This window comes from Lasioglossum baleicum, chromosome 9, assembly GCF_051020765.1.
Source record: "Lasioglossum baleicum chromosome 9, iyLasBale1, whole genome shotgun sequence".
Taxonomy (NCBI): Eukaryota; Metazoa; Arthropoda; class Insecta; order Hymenoptera; family Halictidae; genus Lasioglossum; species Lasioglossum baleicum.
In genome coordinates this window covers 11,096,604-11,116,991 of record NC_134937.1, presented here as the reverse complement: position 1 = coordinate 11,116,991, position 20,388 = coordinate 11,096,604, and the positions used below count along the sequence as shown (strand labels likewise).

The 20,388-nt window shown below is 43.0% G+C and overlaps 1 protein-coding gene across 1 annotated transcript in view; it reads left to right on the top strand.

The window, feature by feature from the left end:
• Positions 1-20,388, top strand: part of LOC143212367 (uncharacterized) — a 54,419-nt gene extending 34,031 nt beyond the window's left edge. Inside the window, exon 2 of the mRNA XM_076431101.1 lies at positions 1-20,388. This exon is cut by the window's left edge and continues 18,614 nt beyond it. The gene's annotated coding sequence lies outside the window, so the exon portion shown is untranslated.

Sequence of the window (20,388 nt, the reverse complement as noted above, 5' to 3'; positions counted from 1 at the left end):
TCTTCGATCAGATAATGTTTCCAGGCTGACTATGTTTAATATTTTAGAGTAATCATGATCAAAGATTGACATTGGATTGTTTGCCTTATATGCACAAAACCTTAGAAATTTATGCTGCACTCTCTCGAGCATGATTTCATACTTAACGTATATTCTAAAGCATATTCTAACAGGGGACGGACACACAAGGGTAATATATAGCAACCTAACTGTATGGATTGAATGAAAATCAGTGGAAAAACGAAGTATGAACCCGAGCATTCTTGAAGCGGAGTTGACAATGTGATAAAAATGGTTGGAAAAGTCTAAGTCTAATAATGGTGTACGCAGTGTCGCCAGATCAGGGGAAATTGCTCGACTTGAGGGGGCTACAGTTACCGAATTAGTGACGTGACACTGTGACAAAAGCGACACGACAGAGACGAAACGAGTCACGTGACCGGGCGGTGGGGGAAGCGGGAGGGCAGAGTGGGAGGCAAATATTTTCAGATTGGCAAAGCCTTCGAACAGAGAGATAACGAATAGACAAAGGGGCGGTATCGGATGCTTTCAGAGGGCGGCTGAAGGGATTAACGAAGACTGGAGAGATAAAGGGCAGCGGCGAGCACTGTGGGAAGGGTTTTATCGAGTTCGCGTTAGGGGGTCTCTCGATCGGAGGTTTTTATCGGATGGATCCGCAGGCCGGCGACTTGTGTTACCGCGACGCGGTAGGCCGGACGAATGGCGCTTGTCAGCTCGTTGATAAATGCCGGAGAGCCGCTTCAACGCCGATGAAAAATCGAAGGAAACACGCCGCGTTGTTCCTCGATATATTTTGTTTTCGCCCCGCGATCCTCTTGCCGCTGATAACCGATATAATTCCCGGACGTTGTTTCCCCGACGCAACTCGAGTGTGTACACTGTCCCCGTGCAAATACGCGAACCTTCGTTATAATTTAGTTGAGAACATTGGAAAATGTCGATTTTTCTGGGACAATTAATAATCAGACTATCTTTATGCATTTATAGTATTCATACCTTTTTAAAACACATCGAAAACATCAATGAGTACGGCTGACCGAGAACTGGGACGAACTACTTTTAGGTAGATTGACTTCGGTCTATGACGTCCCTGGTCGCCGGACCGCGAACGAACGCCATCTTGTCGGCCCCGGGAAGATATTCATTTAAAAATGAGATTTTCGAGACCCCTGTTTACCGTGCGCACACAGACCTAGAGAAAATATTACCTAGTTTGTTTTCCCGTTCGCGACGCGACTCCGGTCTCGACTAACTCCTCTTCTTCGAGGTAAAATGCTTCTCGAGAGGCGTCTTTATACTTGAACTACCGGAGTCAAATTGCCTCTAATTCTTCGGTCTGCAATTATCGAAATTATAGAGACCTTTCTATGGACTTCTTTATTCGAGCTCGTGGTAGAAGGTCTGAATTCGATCTTTATGATATTAAAAAATAATGTGGGTAATCAAATTAAAGGACCTCAGTTCAAAAATTACATTTGTTGCCTGTTTAATGAACATCTACGATTTTGTACTCGTTAACAATTTTTAAAAAATTACAAAGTTTAAAATACGAATGTTTTAGTGGTTGTCCAACCATTTCGATGTTTAATTACATTACCACAGTTCGTTTGTGCAGTGATACCTGGAATCCCACAGAGACAGAGAGAATTATGGAAACACAGTCTCGGGAAAGTACTCGCAGTCGGGGTGGCATCCGTTTACAGTATCCGCCATTTTTAAGACCGTCGTTAACCGCCCGAGGATAAAAGCAAGCCGTGAACGACTCGGTTCTCGAGATCATCTTCGGATTCAAAGACGCCTCCGCGAAGAACAAAAGACGAGAACGGACGAGGATAAACGGTTTTCTTTTTGCCGTGTCTCTGATCGTTTTCGATGGATTTTTCGCTTTTCTCCCGAGACCACTATGTCGATTCCACATGAGCCACCCCTTTCAAGGAGATCCGACATTCTTCATGCAGCCTGTATAAAAGAACTGTAATATTTATAATAATTCATTGTTTTTGCAAATATTGAAAAACTTCTTTCCAAGCCTGCATTGCTCAGGCGATATCGTAAATTCTCGTATTCCGTGAGAGAAAGGAGCAGTCTGACTACAGCAATGAATCAACGAAGAATCGAACAGAGAATTTGTTCAAGAGCTTCAGCAACGACCGTAACAATTACCAGAGAACAGCTTCCGTAAAATCATGTCGCACTCGAAGTCGCGATTCCAGAAACGGTGTCCGCAGTTCGCCGGAGTGTTTGCGAAGCCCGGTGCAAAATCAATCGAACGATTTCCACGAGCCCCGTTCCGATTGGAGGATCGTCGTCGTCGCGGATGGACAGGCCGGTGGGTTTTTGTCTCTCTGTTTGGCTCGATAAATAAATCGCGCGAGCGATACCCCGTGCGCGAAATATTTTCTAGGCCGTCGATTTTTTCCCCTCCTCCCTCACACGTTGTTGGCAACGTTGACATACACAGACCGCCGAATTAATGCCACCAGTGGTGGTAACGCGGAAACGCGTCCTGCTAATTACGTTTCGGTCTCGCGGAAAATTGGGATCGACCAGCGGGAGAGAGAGAGAGAGAGAGAGAGAGAGAGAGAGAGGCTCATAATCGATTGATAGTTATCGGGAAGCCGGGGACCTCGAAAACAACGAGCCGCAGCCAAAGCGAGTATTCACTTTCGGCGAGGCTCTATTTTTATTTTTCAATTAACCTATCCACGCTTCGCTCGGTCCGTTCTCTTTCTCCCTTATCAAATATTAAAAGCGTTGCCGGGGCGAATCGTGCCTCACCGACCAAAAACCTAACCATTTTTCGAGCACTGTTGTTGGACCGACTGCGTTCTCTCCGTGTAAACAAATTAACCGGCTCCATCGCTTGTTTCGACGCTTTATAGAACGCGGTGTTTCCGTGAAATCTGAACGATCGTGTTCTAGATGGTTGGAAGGATTGTTCTGTGGTATTTTAAATAAGCAGGTAATAAGCTGTTACAAATAATGGAAATTATATCATTGGATAATATTAAGCATATATTTTTATAAATTGATTCAAATGTTTTCTTTAAATGCGACAGTACTTTCCCTACAACCTAATAGATGGCTGATTAGACTATCGTGATTAGACTGCGGATTTGTTATACTTATAATTTTATAGAGGTCCAGACATGTGTTTTAACGCTCGTCTAAATTTTCTTTCGACACCACTCCTTTGTCTGTGTTCAGTCCGTTTTTCTCGAGAAACGGCGCGGCGGCTCGTACAAGAAAAATCTATCCGATGTCCCCGGTTTACTTTTTCACGCGGAACCACTGGAAACAGTGGAACGTCCAATAGAAACCCGTGTACGTCCCTGTCAAAGCCGGGATAAGGGTCGAGCCAGGGTCCTGGGTCGATCGATCGTCGATCGACTTGGAACCGATAGAGTCTCGGGACTAATTCGAGAGCATGACGCTCTCGTGGGGCCGCTGAATATTTCACACGGATCCCGCAGTCTCTAATTTTACATCCGTCTCTCGACTGCACTCGCCCCCGATGCTCAGCTATCGCGAAAAGTCGCGGAAAGTCGCGAAAGGAAAATCAATCGGCATTCAACTCCGCTTCCATCTCCCGTACTTTCTCTCTCGCTGCTTACCAGAGAAAATCTCGGGGTTGCAAATCCCTTTAAAACCGAAGTTACAATTCGCTGAAACGAGTTAATACTCGTATCATTTATTACCAAAATTTTAGAGACATCAATATATTTTCAAATGACTAAAATTATTAAAAAACCTTTTAGTTGGCTCCTGTCGTAAGGTGACGCAGTCTAATTACCCTGGTCAAAAGAAAGGAGTCCCGAGGGTCGACAGTCGCTAGTTGGATGTGTCGGAGGGAAACTGGCGGACACAATTTATTACGGATTAGCGTACGCCGAACACAGATGGCTGCTCTCCGGCATTAATAAAAGCTTTTATAACAGAGAATCCTACGCGATTTATCTCGATATCCGTTCCGCGGGCCGAGTAAACAATACAGAGGCCGGTCGAGGAGCTAGAGCTACGCGAATAAACGGACGCAGGAAACCAATCTGTTAGCTGGCTGATTCCTCGATCGTGCCACCAACACGCACACCCTCCACGACGAATCAAAACGATCTCAATTTGATCGTATATCAGTTTATCAATGAACTTCGAAATGGGAATTGTAACCATTCATCTCCGAACGGGAACGTTTCAATTGCGAGGATTCTGCAAACTGCTTCATTCTTACGGTCCATAAATGTTCCAAAAATCCATTTATCCCTCGACGTTCTTTTCTTCGTCCAAGCTTAACCCTTATCCTTTCTTCTTCGATTTTTACATCGAGTTCTTCAATTTTCAATATTTATTTTATCGAGTAAACGGAGGAGTTTGGTCCATTGAGAAACAAAATCTCCATAAGCTTCGCAGCTTATGCAAAATTTCATCTGTCGAGCCTGGTAACATTTTTAGACTCGACACGGAAGAAGCATTGTCTGACTTTCGAACAGATTTTTGCAGAGTTAGGATCATTTCGAAATGTCAGCTTTCCAGCCATTCATGTTACGTTTCGAACTCGCAAGCGATTCTACGTCACATGTTAGGCTGATCTCGACGACTCGAAATTATCGAGGATCAAAGCCGACTGAAGTGATTGACTATGATCCGCTTGGAACACAGAAACCTGCAGCACGTTTCCGCACATATCCGAGTAGATCACGCGCGAATCGGAGGGAACACTCGGCACCCAGTGAAATGCTACGGTAATACAGGAGATACAGAGGCAGCAATTAGGCGTGACAACGACACGTTGAAAATCCGGGCGCGATTGATCGCGGCCGAGCGTGACAATTATACGGCGCGACGACGATCGTGCCTCGGATAATTAGGTATTCGACCGAGTCGATACCTCGAGTTCCTGGCCATTCGGCAAAGAGAAAGGGAGAGAGGGAGATTGAACCACGGTTCACCATTCTTTTGTCTACGAATCCCTATTTTCGCATTGTCTCTGTCATTTCTCATTTCCGTTCTATCGTGCGATTGAATTCCATACTGTGGCCAACTTTCTGATCCACCAAACTCATTACTGGAGAATTTCGTGCATTTATAACAAGAATTCATGCGAACTGTTGAGAAATTAATAGAATTTGATTTGTTATGATTGTTAACAGCCAGTCTCACGTCAGAAATGGGAGATCGAATTCTACAGCAAAGATTGAAAGATTAAGTTCTAATAAATGCAAGATTTTATAAAATTTTCGAGGAATGTTACAGTACTCACTTTGTACATACATTCCATCAATAAATTGCATCAATAAAATGGTTTTAAAAAATGGCACAGCAATTTTTGAGGGCTCATTTTAAAGCAGAAGCTTCACGCTTTCAAACGAGCCTAGGTAAATCGTTTTACGAATTGATTTCGTTATAATAGTTTAAACAAAAAATTGAATAAACTCGTATTTTCATTTTTCCAAGATGATACGCATAGTCGCACTTACACTCGGTAGGTTTTAAAATCGGTGACTGTATCCGGACGACAGGCTCGCGTTTCTAATTAGCATCGCGTTCGGTAACGAAATGACTCGAGAGCCTCGTTAAACTCGGTGAATAAAGCAGCGAATAAAGGAGGGAGAGAACTTCCCCGAGTAATTCGTGGGCGTAGGATTCATGAATCCGCATTTCAATTTCAAATTTTCGACAAAGAAAGTCTGTCCCGTTCGTCCGTCTGCTAAACTTGCGTTGGTTTCTTTAAATTCGCCGTCGCGTTCTCGAATCGTTGCTCGGAGGAACGAAAACACCGAATAATTACAGGGGCGGGACCACGTACACAGAGTTTCGCTTTGTTCCGTGAGAGCCTGTTATCTTGCCACGATTTTCCTCTCACTCTCCGATTCCCTCTGATCTTCTCTGAGGATCTCTTGCCAGCTTCGTCACTCCTCGATCAGTTCTTCCTTTTCAACTCTTCGCTGAGTCTGCATTCATTAGTCTGAATCTACTAGGAGTCAGCAGTGATCTTCATCAATATTTGAACGAATGTTAAATATAATTGAACATTTTCTGCAGTGGCAACACGTTGAATATAATTGAACATTTTGTACAGTGGAAATTTGTTGAATATAATTGATCATTTCGAACACGTTGAATATAATTGAATATTCTATACAGTGGCAACATGTTGAATATAACAGGACATTTTGGACACTGGCAACATGTTGAATATAATTGATCATTTCGAACACGTTGAATATAATTGTATATTTTGTAAAGTGGCAACATGTTGAATATAACTGGATATTTAGGACACTGGCAACATGTTGAATATAATTGATCATTTCGAACACGTTGAATATAATTGAACATTTTGTACAGTGGAAATTTGTTGAATATAATTGATCATTTCGAACACGTTGAATATAATTGAATATTCTATACAGTGGCAACATGTTGAATATAACAGGACATTTTGGACACTGGCAACATGTTGAATATAATTGATCATTTCGAACACGTTGAATATAATTGTATATTTTGTAAAGTGGCAACATGTTGAATATAACTGGATATTTAGGACACTGGCAACATGTTGAATATAATTGATCATTTCGAACACGTTGAATATAATTGAACATTTTGTACAGTGGAAATTTGTTGAATATAATTGATCATTTCGAACACGTTGAATATAATTGAATATTCTATACAGTGGCAACATGTTGAATATAACAGGACATTTTGGACACTGGCAACATGTTGAATATAATTGATCATTTCGAACACGTTGAATATAATTGTATATTTTGTAAAGTGGCAACATGTTGAATATAACTGGATATTTAGGACACTGGCAACATGTTGAATATAATTGATCATTTCGAACACGTTGAATATAATTGAACATTTTCGACACTGAGAACATTTCGAACAATTCTTTAATAATTGCCAGGGTCTGTACCGCGTGCGGCACATTTTTGCAGTTAGCGGGAGATCGAGGAATAAACATCCGGCGAGTCTAGTTCCGGTGATCCGCGGGAGCAATTAAAACGTCAGGAGCGGGTAAAAAAGTGGAAAAAACTGTGTGCCGGATAGTAACGAAGCGGCAACAGAGTTGACGGGTTACAACCTCGCACCTGCCCTCGTCCTCGTTCGTTATTCTTAACGTCACCGCGGAGCGGCGGTCGAATCTATGCGTGTGCCACCCACGGCACTAGCTTTTCGCCACCCCTATTCACCGGTTCGCAACACGCGCGGGTCCTTTCGGGCCATTTGCGAGGCTTTTGCGACGCTTTTGCAACCCGCGAGCCGGTCGCGCCTCTTCCACCCGCCTATTCACGTTTTTCGAGCGAGATAAAGCCTCCTTTTCACGACTGAACGCCTTTTCTGCGCGCCTTTCACCAGCGCGACGATTTCACCCGCTCCGCCCACAATTCCTACGACCACCCCCTCCACCTAATCTCGCTTCCCGGTTCCGTAGTTCATTTCCTGCGAATCAAAAAACGATTTTGTACACTTAGCTTTCCGGGGATAATTATCACACCGGGGAAAATTGTCACACCAATATTGAAAACAATTTTTATATTAGGTTGGGAAAAAAGAATTCCATCGTTTCTCCGTTTGAGATAACGTAAAAATAATGGATTTCTTTTTCCCCAACCTAATATTATTACATTAAAAATAAATTGCTATAAATTCCTGTGCGGCATAAGCAGCATAAAATGCATTCTAGCTAAAGTAAGAATTTTTTGAAGTTAAGTAGCGTCGAGTGCAAAAGGTCAATAAATCGGTAGGCCGCTAGTTAGATAGTTAGTTGGACGATGTTGGCCGCGTATGGCAACGTAAACAGCGCGACATTGAAGTATCCGAAGTGATAGCAAAACGAAGAAGAAGCGATTTATGAAGCATTAATGGGAACCGGTGACAATGGCCCTCGCGAGAGACTATGAACCGACGCCGTTGGAACTTCCAAATAAACAGCCTTTTTACGTGTTGAATAGCCTAGGCAACAAAGGGCCGTGCACGCTTAAGCCCGGATACGCCACGGGCCAATTCACGTTCAAGGGGAGTGGACACAATGGGGCTCGGTTGCTCCTAGAAAGCTATACATTGATGCGATTTAAGCTAAGAAACAATGGACGGTGAGCGCGAGCCCGCGCAGTGTCGACTCGCGCCGCGTGCTTCTGCCCATTGTTGGCCCTCGTAGAACACGTTTCAGCCGGGTGTCACGCGAACGTGATCAAAATTGAGTATGCTGTACTACGTGCGAAATTAGGCAGCCCCTACATCGTCGTCAAGCATCGTAAAATACACGGAAATGCAATACGTTGTTCAATAACAACAGGTTTACCTTGGTACATGCCACAAAGGTGATTGATCGATCGATCTTTAACGTGTTACACCGCTGTACAAGTTGCTCTTCCGAATTTTTACCTCGTAAACTATTCAGCGGATTGGGTTGGAATTTTTTTTATATTAAACTGGAAGGTTCAGCCTACAACAAGGATTTTTTCAACATCGCAACATCAATTTCGCAACGGTGAAAAAAATATATACTTCTCTAGTCTTTCTCTAATCTTTATCGTGTTACGCCTCTGTACAAGTTGCACTTTCGAATTTTTACCTCGTAAACTATTCAGCGGATTGGGTTGGAATTTTTTTTATATTAAACCACAAGGTTCAAACTACAACAAGAATTTATTCAACATCGCAACATCAATTTCGCAACGGTGAAAAAAATATATACTTCTCTAGTCTTTCTCTAATCTTTATCGTGTTACGCCTCTGTACAAGTTGCACTTTCGAATTTTTACCTCGTAAACTATTCAGCGGATTGGGTTGGAATTTTTTTAATATTAAACCAGAAGGTTCAGACTACAACGAGAATTTTTTTATCATCGCGAAATCAATTTCGCAACGGTGAGAAAAAATAATTTCTCTAATACCAAAATCGAAGGTTTGTTTTCGGAAAAACCTTTCGGAAACGAATGCGATCCGGGCGAGATGATGACATAAACTTCCCCTAATTTCGTCTACCCTATACCATGCTTCGAACGAAATCGATTGGACAGGATCGCAATGCCTCGGGAGATGGGAAACAAATGGCGCTCTACGTGCAGGCTCACGACAAGTTTCTTTTTTCCGGTGCTCGCCGTTGTTCCGAGCGACCGGCTGGCAACAGGTGTTTAGACAAAGGACTCTGTCTAACGGGCAGAACTTCTGAGAAGCTTTCTTCCCACGTCGCTTTCTCTGTCACTCTATCTTCCTATTTCTCTTTCCTCTTCCCTTCTCGCTTCGATGACGAACGTAATGAGAACTCGGCTGAAGCCTACCGTCGAACTACGTGCCGTTCCGAGAAATCTCTCTTTGACAGGGTTCTTTCCTTTCCTTTTTTGCTTTTCAAGCCCTGCAGAAAGTCCGCCAGCTGTTTCATCTTCGCAGATACTTGCCCTACGAACTCAGGTCTTGAAAGAGATGCCACAGCGAAAGATTCGCTTGAAGTCGGACTTTAGCATCGTTGCGCCAAGGTCGAAAATGTAGGGCTGCCTTTCTGGGCCCATTCAGACGAAACCTTTTTCCCTGTTATTTATGCTCAATCGAACTCTTAAAATACGTTCTCTAATTAGTGAAAATTCAAGTCTACATTTTTTAAAGTTTCAGAAAATTAAAAGATACCTTCCCCATCCAAAACGCTATTAAAGGGCGTAATTTACTCGAATCATCTTCAGCTCCATTGGCTACAAACAAAGATTCCCAGCGAAATATTGAAAGGAAGAAAGTGGAAAGCAGTGACCCCAAGGGTGGTTCAGGGGAAAAGGTATTCTAGGTCAGCTCTTCGGCAGAGAAAGGGCGAAGGGCACAGGATGATTGACCCGCGAAAGGTTAAGCGGCGGTTGTACGCGCTCGGTGCGTCGACGCACGCGTGTGTCTAGAATTAAACGTTAAGTGGGACGGTCGATTGATGCTCGATTAATAATAGCGCGTAACAAACGAGAAACCGTGGCCGCGTGGCTACTATTAATCGCTTTATTATTACGATCAATATGTCACGTTCGAGGGACCGTCGCACCACGCCGTCCAATAAATACCCGCGACGCTGTTATTGCGGTTCCAACAGATCTACAAATCCTCTGGGATAGATCCATCTGGCTCGACGATTCACAGAAATTGCCGCATCCATCGTCGCGGCGATCAGAGTTACCGCGTCTTGAATGAAACAAGTACTTTGTCACTTGCACAATCTTATCGAGTGCCGAACGTCGTGAGAGGAGTGTGGACTACGCCTATGACAATTTTAGGGACCCACGATTACGAAAATTTTAGGGACCTACGTTTATAAAAATTTTAGGGACGTAAGCCCATGAAAATTATAGGGATCTACAACTATAAAAATTTTAGGGACTTGCGGGAATAAAAATTTTAGGAACCTACGATTACAAAAATTTTAGGGACCTATGACTACGAAAATTTTAAGAACCTACGATTATGAAAAATTTAGTGACCTACGACTACGAAAATTTTAGGGACGTAGGCCTATGAAAATTATAGGGATCTACAATTACGAAAATTTTAGGGACCTACGATTATAAAAATTTTAGGGGCCTCAAAGAAAAATTTGTGAGAAGTATGCCAGTGCCGAGGGTGCGGGAGAAGCGTGTGTGTTTAGGTGTAGTTTGGGGGCTCAGAGAATAAAATGTAGGACTCGCGGAAACTTTCGAATCAGCGAGAGGATTTCAGGGAAAATTGCCGGGATAGTTTCGCTCTATGTTTGAAGGGAATGGGTTGGATGGACGAGTAGACGGAATCCGTGTGTCCGGAGTTTACGAACACCATGGAGAGAGAGGTCCACCGATGTCACGACCTGCTAAACGGAACGATTCCCCTCAGACCAGACCTTTCTCGAAACTTTCTATACCGGAAAACGACTTTTAACCTGCTAACCGGCTGATTTGTGGACTTTGAACTTTATCGTTGGATCTAATTCAAAGCGGTAGAAATCGATCCGGTGAAAGTTCGCGATAAATGTTGATACTGTCGGTTCGTTCCGCAAAATTCTATCCTTTTCTGAATTGAATTGCAAGACATTTACTTTTACGTAAATTTTCGCACATAGAAATCACAATTTAATAATTCAATAATAATATGAAAAGAGGTTCAAAGGGTCTAGGGAGGGTTCGTGAATCCTCCGCTTTGTTCTCGACGTTAGAAACAATTCCCGGAGCAAGGGACGCGCCGCGACTTCGCCGGAAAATCCCAGATTAAACACAGAAAGGTCGCAACAGGGCGAATCGTCTCTGTGTCAACGTAGCTCAAAGCTTTTTCGCCGACGAATCAATATTTTTCTATTCTTTTCACAGATTCCACGTTCACTCGCTCAGCTACACCTACAGGCGGAAGCTTTGCCAGCGTGTGCTCGATAATTCGTTAACCTCCGTTCAGAATTCATTATCGCAGGGATTACAGCTTCGAATCCGTTCCGAGCGTTAAAAACACACTGTTTGCGTGCCGATATCGAAACGACATCTCTGGTCCCCGGAAAATAGGACCTGTTTTGTAATTTTAATGAAACCGGTTCGGACGAATTTTATGATCGTTACAGATTCCCGATAATAAAATGCAACATTAGGTACAGCTTTTATTAACAGAAGCAGTATAGTATAGGGTTATCGAAAAGTACCTTTAGGATGTTGAATGAGAATATCTGTCAAACGTCATGTTTGTTTCTTGTCACTTTCTTCTATTTCTAACTTACAATGATGGACAATTTTAAAAAAAACAGCTCGTTCGAATGAAAACATTGCTGCTATTCGTGAAAGTGTTCCAAATAATCAATCAACATCAATTCCACGTCGCTCTCAAGAATTGAGCATTTCTTCGAATTGATGTCTGTAAACGTGGTCGTGGTGGTCATTTGACAGTTATGGTCTTTCACACATAACTGTCATAGATGATACCTGATAATTAAATAAAAAAGCTAATAAAATTAAAAATATATTATAGTATATTTTTTATTTAAAAAAACTTCCTATCGTCTATTTCGGATAATCCTTTATAAAATCCAAAGTGTAATAACAACGTTCAATTCAATCGGATTAGTCTGTTTCACGAAGAACAAGCATAACCAATAAATCACAGCCGTTCAGAAGTGTACGGTCTTTTACGAGCGCATAAAATTCAACCAGTAGCAAGTCCGGTAATTAACGTTCCAGATACGTGCTTTCATGGCCATTATGTAACGAGGAGAACATAAATTATCCTAATAAAGGAGCGTTTGTGTTAACAAGAACGCGGGGGTGCTTTCGTGTAGCCACCTTTCGAGTGGCGAAATGTAAAATTGGTTTACGATCGTTTCTGCGCCACGAGGTTCGGTTTACACATTTATTTCCTTATGCAAACTTTTCTATCCATCGTATACTTTCTACACGGAAGAAATTCATGGCTCAGACAAAATAATAATTATTAGTCAAATAACGACTTAAAGTGGAGTGGGATAAGTCCGCCCTAGTTTTTGCAAAGTTGGACTTTAAACTGATGTACTTTCAGTCTGGTACGTAAAAACATAACGTTCTTGGTATCAAACTATTGCCACAGTTATTACCGATGAATTAGTATTATGTAGGATTCTAATTTTGCTTGAAAATTATCATTTTGATAGGATATTGTACAAAGTATTAACTAGGACGCACTTGCCCCGAAAATGGGGCAAGTCCGTCTCTGAGAGTTAAAAATGCTTCCGAACCTTGTTTCGAGTGCTACGGGCCAAGAAAAGAATTATTATCAAGCCTGCTACAAAATTCTTTCTACTGCATCAAATGTATTCTTTAGGTTTATAGTTACCCATACAGAGTACGCACTTACCCCGCCGTGATAGTACGCACTTGCCCCGTGTAGTAATATTTACGGGGCAAGACCACCTTAGTGTTTTTCTAAATAAATTTTAAAAAATACAAAGAAACGGTTTATTTAATGTAAACCTACATCAATATTCGTTGTACTTACCTAAAATAAGAACACAGAATATATGAATAACTTGTAAACTATTGCACGTTCAGGGTAACCTCAAAGTTGTACGTGTACCTCGCACGTGACTGTTTGGCATTGGTTGATTTAGGCGAGGAAAACACCTTTATTCTTGGCTAGAGAAAAATTTCGTTCATATTATAATAAAAATAATCAATTAACGGACTTGCCCCGTAGACGGACTTACCCCACTCCACTTTAACACTAAACCTACCATCACCGGTCAACTAACCGTTTCCAGATTTTGTATTTTACAATTATCGAATTTATAGAGATGCTTCCATTGGAAATAATTCTTCGATTCTACATTTAAGCACACATTATCAAGGTTCAGCGTTAATTAATGCATAAATTTATAGAGGACCTTGAAAACAACCAGCCAAATAAATCCGCCGACACTAACGCTTCCTGCATCCCACTCTGAAGCAATTATCCTAAACTTGCAGCCCCTTGGCAATCACCTGGCGGTTTGCAGTCCACGGGGGTTGCGTAACAATGCGTGGGAAAGGTGTCGCGGACAGGTGCAGGTAAATATAGCGGGGAGAAGGTTGCGCATCTGACCTGGGGCTGCAGTTTGTTCATCCCTGGTATAGTCTGTACAGGTTCGGTTAGTATAGCAATATGTGTATGTGTTCGTGAGTTAGCACGCGTGCAGGGTGGGAGGACGAGAGGGGTTGTGGGGAACGGACGGTGGAAAAGATAGAGTAAGAGGGGCGGCAGAGGGACGGAAGAGAGAGAGAAAGGGAGAGAGCACACGGCGCAGCGAACCCCTAACACTTCCCCACGCCGATTCACGGCAATGCGGTACTCCTATCTATGTTTAATAGACTGCATAGGCGGCGGTGGCAGCAACGCTGTCGACCGTTCGAACGTGCCACCCCTGGAAAACCCTCTCTCCCTCCCAGAATTTCCCTCAGCGAGTTTTTCCTCCGTTTTTCTACGGATCAACTCGTAAGAACGTCATCCACCCGTACTTACCACCCCGAAATCGCCGTTACGATCGATCCTACTCCCGGTCATCTTGACGACCCGTTCACGACTCGTTACTCACGCTCATTAACTTTCTTTTCAGCCCCGGTTTAACGCTCCACTTTTCATAATTACACCGAATCCGCCGGGGCGGGGCGCGCGACGATGTCACACCATATTCGTCATTGACAGAGATTGTGCACTGAGGAAATTTGCAGAGTGATTTGTGGGGATGAACGTTCTGTGTCTCTGCTAATAATTGTATACGAATAGTTCTGCAACCCTTTGCTGTATGATTTTCTTCATGGTTGCAATCATTACAACCTCTTTGTCTCTAATCATTTCACTGATGAGAACAAAACATCTGTATCTAGTTTATACCCACATTTACTTTAACGCTGAAATATTGATTGCAAAATAATTGAATTCTTTTTCGTCTTAACAGCAGACTACATTTCAAGTGTTCATCTCGAGTCCGACTCGTTATTGCATCCAAAAAAATTTCTAAAATTTCGTGATCCGCTGACACATTTAGAAAATCCTGCAAAATGAAGTAATTTAGATTTTAATGGATATTATTCGCGAAGAACCGTTAACTGGAGATTGAACGAACCCAAGATTTTCTCAGCGCCTACTTACTACGGATCGTTATCCATCACAGTCAAGCTAGATTCGCCGAAATGAGCTTGATCAATCTCAATAACGTTTACCGGTGGGGCAGCCGGGTTTTATCAAATTGCTCATTTAACTTGTCTGATTCCTCATCGGCGCAAATTTGCATGGGAATCCGGTCGAGTCGTCACGATCGAACGGTTCGGACCAATCTTCGGCAGATGAGTAATTGAATTTACGGGTTCGAGTCCGGGGACATGGCAGACGCGTTCGTTAAATCGGGCTCGATTTTACAAATGAGTGGCGGAACGTTCGTCCGGAAATAATGATACAGTGATTCGAGCATGCGCGCGTGAGAGCCTCGATTGCGACCGCGCGAATATGCGAACCGTTTAAGTCTGTCCGCCGCGCCACTGGTTCGCACTATTACTGATAAAGTTCATTAGCCACGGTAGACCAGTTAATGCTATTAAATATTCGCGCGTCTTAACAGGTTCAGACGAGGATAACGTCGGAAACGTCCTCCTCTTCTTTCAATCCATCGATCGATACGAACTGTTATAATTTATTGCTATTGTCTCTCATCTTAATGTCAATGTTACTATAGGCATTTTTACAAATTCAATATACTATAATTAGACTGCGGATCTTTATGCAATTATGTTGCTTGACCATTTTCAAAAAATGCTACGATATAAAATATGACAGAATTTGGTACGATTTTAATCTATTTCAGATCTAAAACGGCCACTACCAAGGAAAATAAGGTTTTATGTGATGCGAGTTTCTTAAAATTCGTCTACAAAAATTGAACATCTGCAATCAATTATAAAAAAGTGTAAATAAATAAACAGTAGAACAATTTAGACATTATCGTTCAGAAATGAAATTTCATGGATTGTTCCTTGCGTCCCGCAACGGGATCGATCTTTATTCTCTTTTTACTTTTACTATTTCGTTCTACTGTGTCGCTCCCGTTCGAATATTTTCACGGGCACTTCCTTAAAAATAAAAGAGCGGCCGCTTAAATTTCATCCGAGCTGCGAAAATACTCCGATTCAGCGGTTGAAAAAGAATGACCCGATTTCGAAGCTATTCCCATCGTCCTCTGAATCACGTTGCTCGGGAAATTCATTTTATATTTCGTGTATCGCCGAGTTCTTCTCCAACGATTATTGCATTCTCGGCTCGGTTTAATGAGACCGAAAGTGAAATCAGCACAATGACAAAATAAAACGAAGTTTCTTTTCGATGTTTTATATTGCGGCGAATAGAGAGAATGCGTTATACCTATTAATGAGACGCAAGAATTATTCTTAACCGACTTCGAAAAAGGAGGAGGTTACTCAATTCGATCTGGATGTGCCTTTTCTTTTTCACTTTTTTTCGTTTTTTTTCTATGTATGTGATATTTCTTACGATTTTATTTGCGAAAAATGAATTATTTCACGTATGTTCACCGATTACTCCGAGATGGATGGACCAAGCAGGACGAAACCTTCTGCATTTTGTAGGGTATGTTCATTTTTTGCGGTTTCTATTGCAAATAACCAATAAGACCCAAAAACCATTCTACGATGTTCTACAAATTCTGTTCGTTCCACTAAAAAGTGTGAAATAAAAAGATTTTATAAAAAAAATTGAAACGACTACGAAAAAACGTACTAAAAAAATTCACTAAAAAGTATGAAATAATTTCCATTGAACTAATGCGAATACACACGAACTTAAATACAATACAATCTTTTCGGAGGCGGCGCAAAATTGAAAATTTCCAAATCACAGATTGCTGATTATGATTTCATTGAAATATGATGGACTTGGAAATCAGTGGGTGGGAAGAGAAGATACATTAATATGTGAAAGCATGTAGAAGAATTTAAGGGTTTTCGTCATTTCCAGTGTCGAAAATTTTCAATTTTGCGCCGCTACCGAAAAGATTGTATTGTATTCAAGTTGGTGTGTATTCGCATAAATTAAATGGAAATTATTTCATACTTTCTAGTGCATTTTTATAATTTTTTTTAATGGGACGAGACAAAATGGAACGGGCAAGTAGAATGAACCGTCACTGGTCAGACAGCAGCGCTAGGTTTACCGGATTGAATCAGCCCTGCAAATATTGTACCCCCACGCATTTGGATGCGCTGATCGTATCGCAACAAATTGTATTGATCCGACAGTAACATTGCGTCGCAGCGAGTAGTAGAATCCTACACGTGTCAGACATCTGCTCTCGGTGGTTTAAGCCGAGGTTTAGCCGAGGTTTACCGATTACTTTCGGATACAGCGATGCATCGATCGAAGAGTATTATTATATATAGAAAGAATCACGAATTACGTGATGAAATTGAACATGTCCCATCGAGAGCTAGTGATACAAATTCGCATATGTCGGACGACGAGCCAGGGGAGCCAAGTTAAATCGAATCAGCGAACTAATCAGTGCACTATGTTTGCGCATAAATTTCGAGGGGGACGAAGATTGTTACTATTCCCGTCGTTCTGGTGCAATAAAATAACGCCAGTCTAGATTTACTGAATACGTTAAAGTCCCAGAGCCTGTGAAACAATAATAGGGTCAATACAAAAAATTATTAACAGAATGGGAAAATTTTTGTGATCAGTAAAAAATATTCTGAAGCCTTTAGAAATGTAGTAGAGTATATACGAGAACAGTCTAGCCTGGAAAAAGAAATGTACAGCCGAAGAAAATATCGTAGAACCTACGGATGAATTGTAGGACCTATAAAAAGATCGTAGGGAAAATTTTAAAGGCTGCGGAAAAATGATAGAGCCTACAAAATTATGCAATCTGCCATTTTACAGACTCCGACATAAAAAATATTAGGTGCTCGCAACGCGAGTAGTATAAGTCTTCGCTAGTCAGCCGCACGCGCGAAAAATTAAGAGGTTCCCCGACAGTTTCGAAAAGCCTTTCCGAGCGTTTTCCTATTTTCCAGATAAGTGTGGAGAGTCGGCAAAAAACTCTGCAAACTTGCTAACAGGAGGCGAAACTTATTTCACTAGATTTGTCAGTTGTTTGCGCCAAGAATTCTTTCGAGGTCCACTTCGGAACTGTGCGGGTGCATTTCCACGACTGCGAACATTAGGAAAATACGGACAAAGAAATTTTGTTCGAAGTGGCATCCACTCTAAAACCCGGGCGAATTCGTTTGCGTCCGGTAACCGCACAGACTCCAGGCAGAGAGAAAGAGAGGGGACGAAGACAGATGCAGAAGGTACAAGTTTCAACATGGCGATCCTGCAAAGGAGAGAGAGAGCCGCATCCCTTGCCGCAGATGTTATGAATAATAATGGGCTCTCGCGTTTACTGCTTTCCTGCTTCGTTTCTCGACGATGGTCGCGTGCACCGTTAACAAGTTTTACAGGCCTCGCTGTTCGTGAAACGGGAATGCATTCGCGAATTCCACTGCACCGGCCTGCACCACCGGCGCATCGCTCCCAGACCGGAAACTATTTTTACTGGGGCCACGGACGTCTTCGTATATCTTTTTCTCTTGTTGTTTAAGCTCGCCCGAACCTGTAATTTTCGAACCTTCACTCTGCAATTGGCTACATTTCAAGTCAACATTTTTGTATCGAACTGAAAAACTTTCTCCGAGGCTCAAACCAAAGTGAATTCAAAGATTGAAGTGTCCCGTTTACGACCAGCGCATAAAATATTATGTGCGATCTTTTATTGCCGCGTTATGGCACCCTTTATGGGAAATGTGCAGGGGAATATATTCCTCGAAAGTTTTCCAGGTTCGAGCTCCTCTGAGGAACTAGAAACATTTTTTCCGAGACTCAAATCAACACGAACATACAGATTAAAGTGTTCCCTGTACAACGATTGCTGAAAATTTGCTGCGCCATTTTTTGTTATCGTTTCACTGCACTTCGAATGTCGGAGCGAGAACGAAAACCTTCAGAAATCTCGACGGGGGCATTTATTATGGAATTGTGCGAGTCGTGTGCACAGTCGAAAAAAAGCTGTCGGATTCGCCGGTGTGGTTTTCGTTCCGATGGCTGATTCCCCGGTGATCTGATTACGAGGGCCGCGATTTCAGTTATTCAACAGTTGCCGTGACGGGTCGTTAACTCGAGCCGAGGTACGCGTCACGGCAATAAGACCGAACGGGTTAAAAATCGCTGGTTAAATGGATACGCGGCCGAAGATCATGGCAATTTGTACGTCGCCGGGATGAACTCTCGCCTTGCGTTATCGGGAAATCGTCCGACTAATTGAACCACTAATTGACTGTTAAATGTACACGCTCGTGTCACCGGCGGCTGCTCGAACCTCGTCGAATTTATCGTTAATCATCCGATGGACGGAAAATAAACTCTACGCTGATTGCTAACCGGCGTTCACCAACAGAAATGGGAATCGTCAATGATCTCCAAAATGTTAATACATTTGAACTTCGATAAATTTTTACCGAAGTCCACTTTTCTTCCCCTAACACAAATATTGTCGATTTTCTGTGTAAATCGCATTGAGAACGTTTTCTCCGGACAGCACAAGGTTCTTAAGGGTTAAACGGGTTTCCCTTGTCGAGGGGCTGGAACGTCTTTTCGTCTGAGAGGGTGGGGGCGGTCTCCGCGCGAGCACCCTCTTATTCTGCTCGATTTAACGAGCTTCCATCGATCGCTTTTAAGCTCCGATCGGATCGTACGTGTACCCCTCCTCCTTCTGCTGGACAAGCTTGCGGCGTCGAGCCGGGTAGGTTCTCAAATGGATTTAAACGCGGATGTCCATTCACGCTGCTCGGCCGGCTGAACCGGAAATGGGATTTATGGCGATCCGCGTGCCTCGTGACTCGGATAAATCGCCGCGGGGATCGAACGCTCCGACAATTATTGCCCTGAGAACCGGAGACCGTTCTGTTGACCTGGGATCTTTTCGAAAACGCCGGGAAAACCCTTCTAGTTTTGAGTGTGCTTTATGGCAGGTCTGAGGAATATTTCTATGTGGAATGTGTTTGCGGGATTTTTGATCGACCACCGTCTGGCCAAAACCGTGCTCCACAGAGTTTCGATAGTTGGGAGTCAGCGGAGTCGTGGCGCGCCGCTGGCAGACGTCGAAGGAGCTTGCCAAATCACTGCTCGCTTCGACCCCGAACCATCTAGACATTATAATCTGCCACGTGTTGCTGGCTCGTGTTGTTACTCGGCCCCTTTCGCGTGTGCACGCCGAGCCGGGCTCTCGTGTGCCCACCCCCGCACGCATCTTATTATTACGTAGCAGCTTTTTCTTCCTCCTGCCAATTACAAGCGGTCTGACACGATCAGCCACGCTTGCGAACCTTCCGCGTGATCGATATTGAAAAAGAGGAACCCGATACGTCTGACCATCACCGACCGATTCTACTTCTTGCGTACACTGAAAAAATTTTATTCTTCCTTTTCTACTCATTTTTGCATGCGAAATCACCTCCCAAACAGTTGTGAACGGCATGCAGGACATCTACTGTATACGGTATTGGTTCGAGATTGAATCTCGCATCAATTTGCGCAGAACGAAGTGTGCGAAATGCAACGGAGCAACATAGAAACACAACAATCTCACGGAATGGCCTGCGAAAGGAAACATCCGGGCGATTCACGTTTCCCCGGTTCCGGGGCGGCGACGCGGTGATTGTTCGTTTTAACGCGTCCTGCACGATCCCAACGAGCGTAAAGCTGTTCCACGAGGGAAAGTGGTATTTAATGCGTGCGAGGGTGGTTTTTAACCTCCAGCCCGCAGCCCCGCGAGTAGAGGACAGCTGTACGCGCAAACGTGCCGCCGCGCCG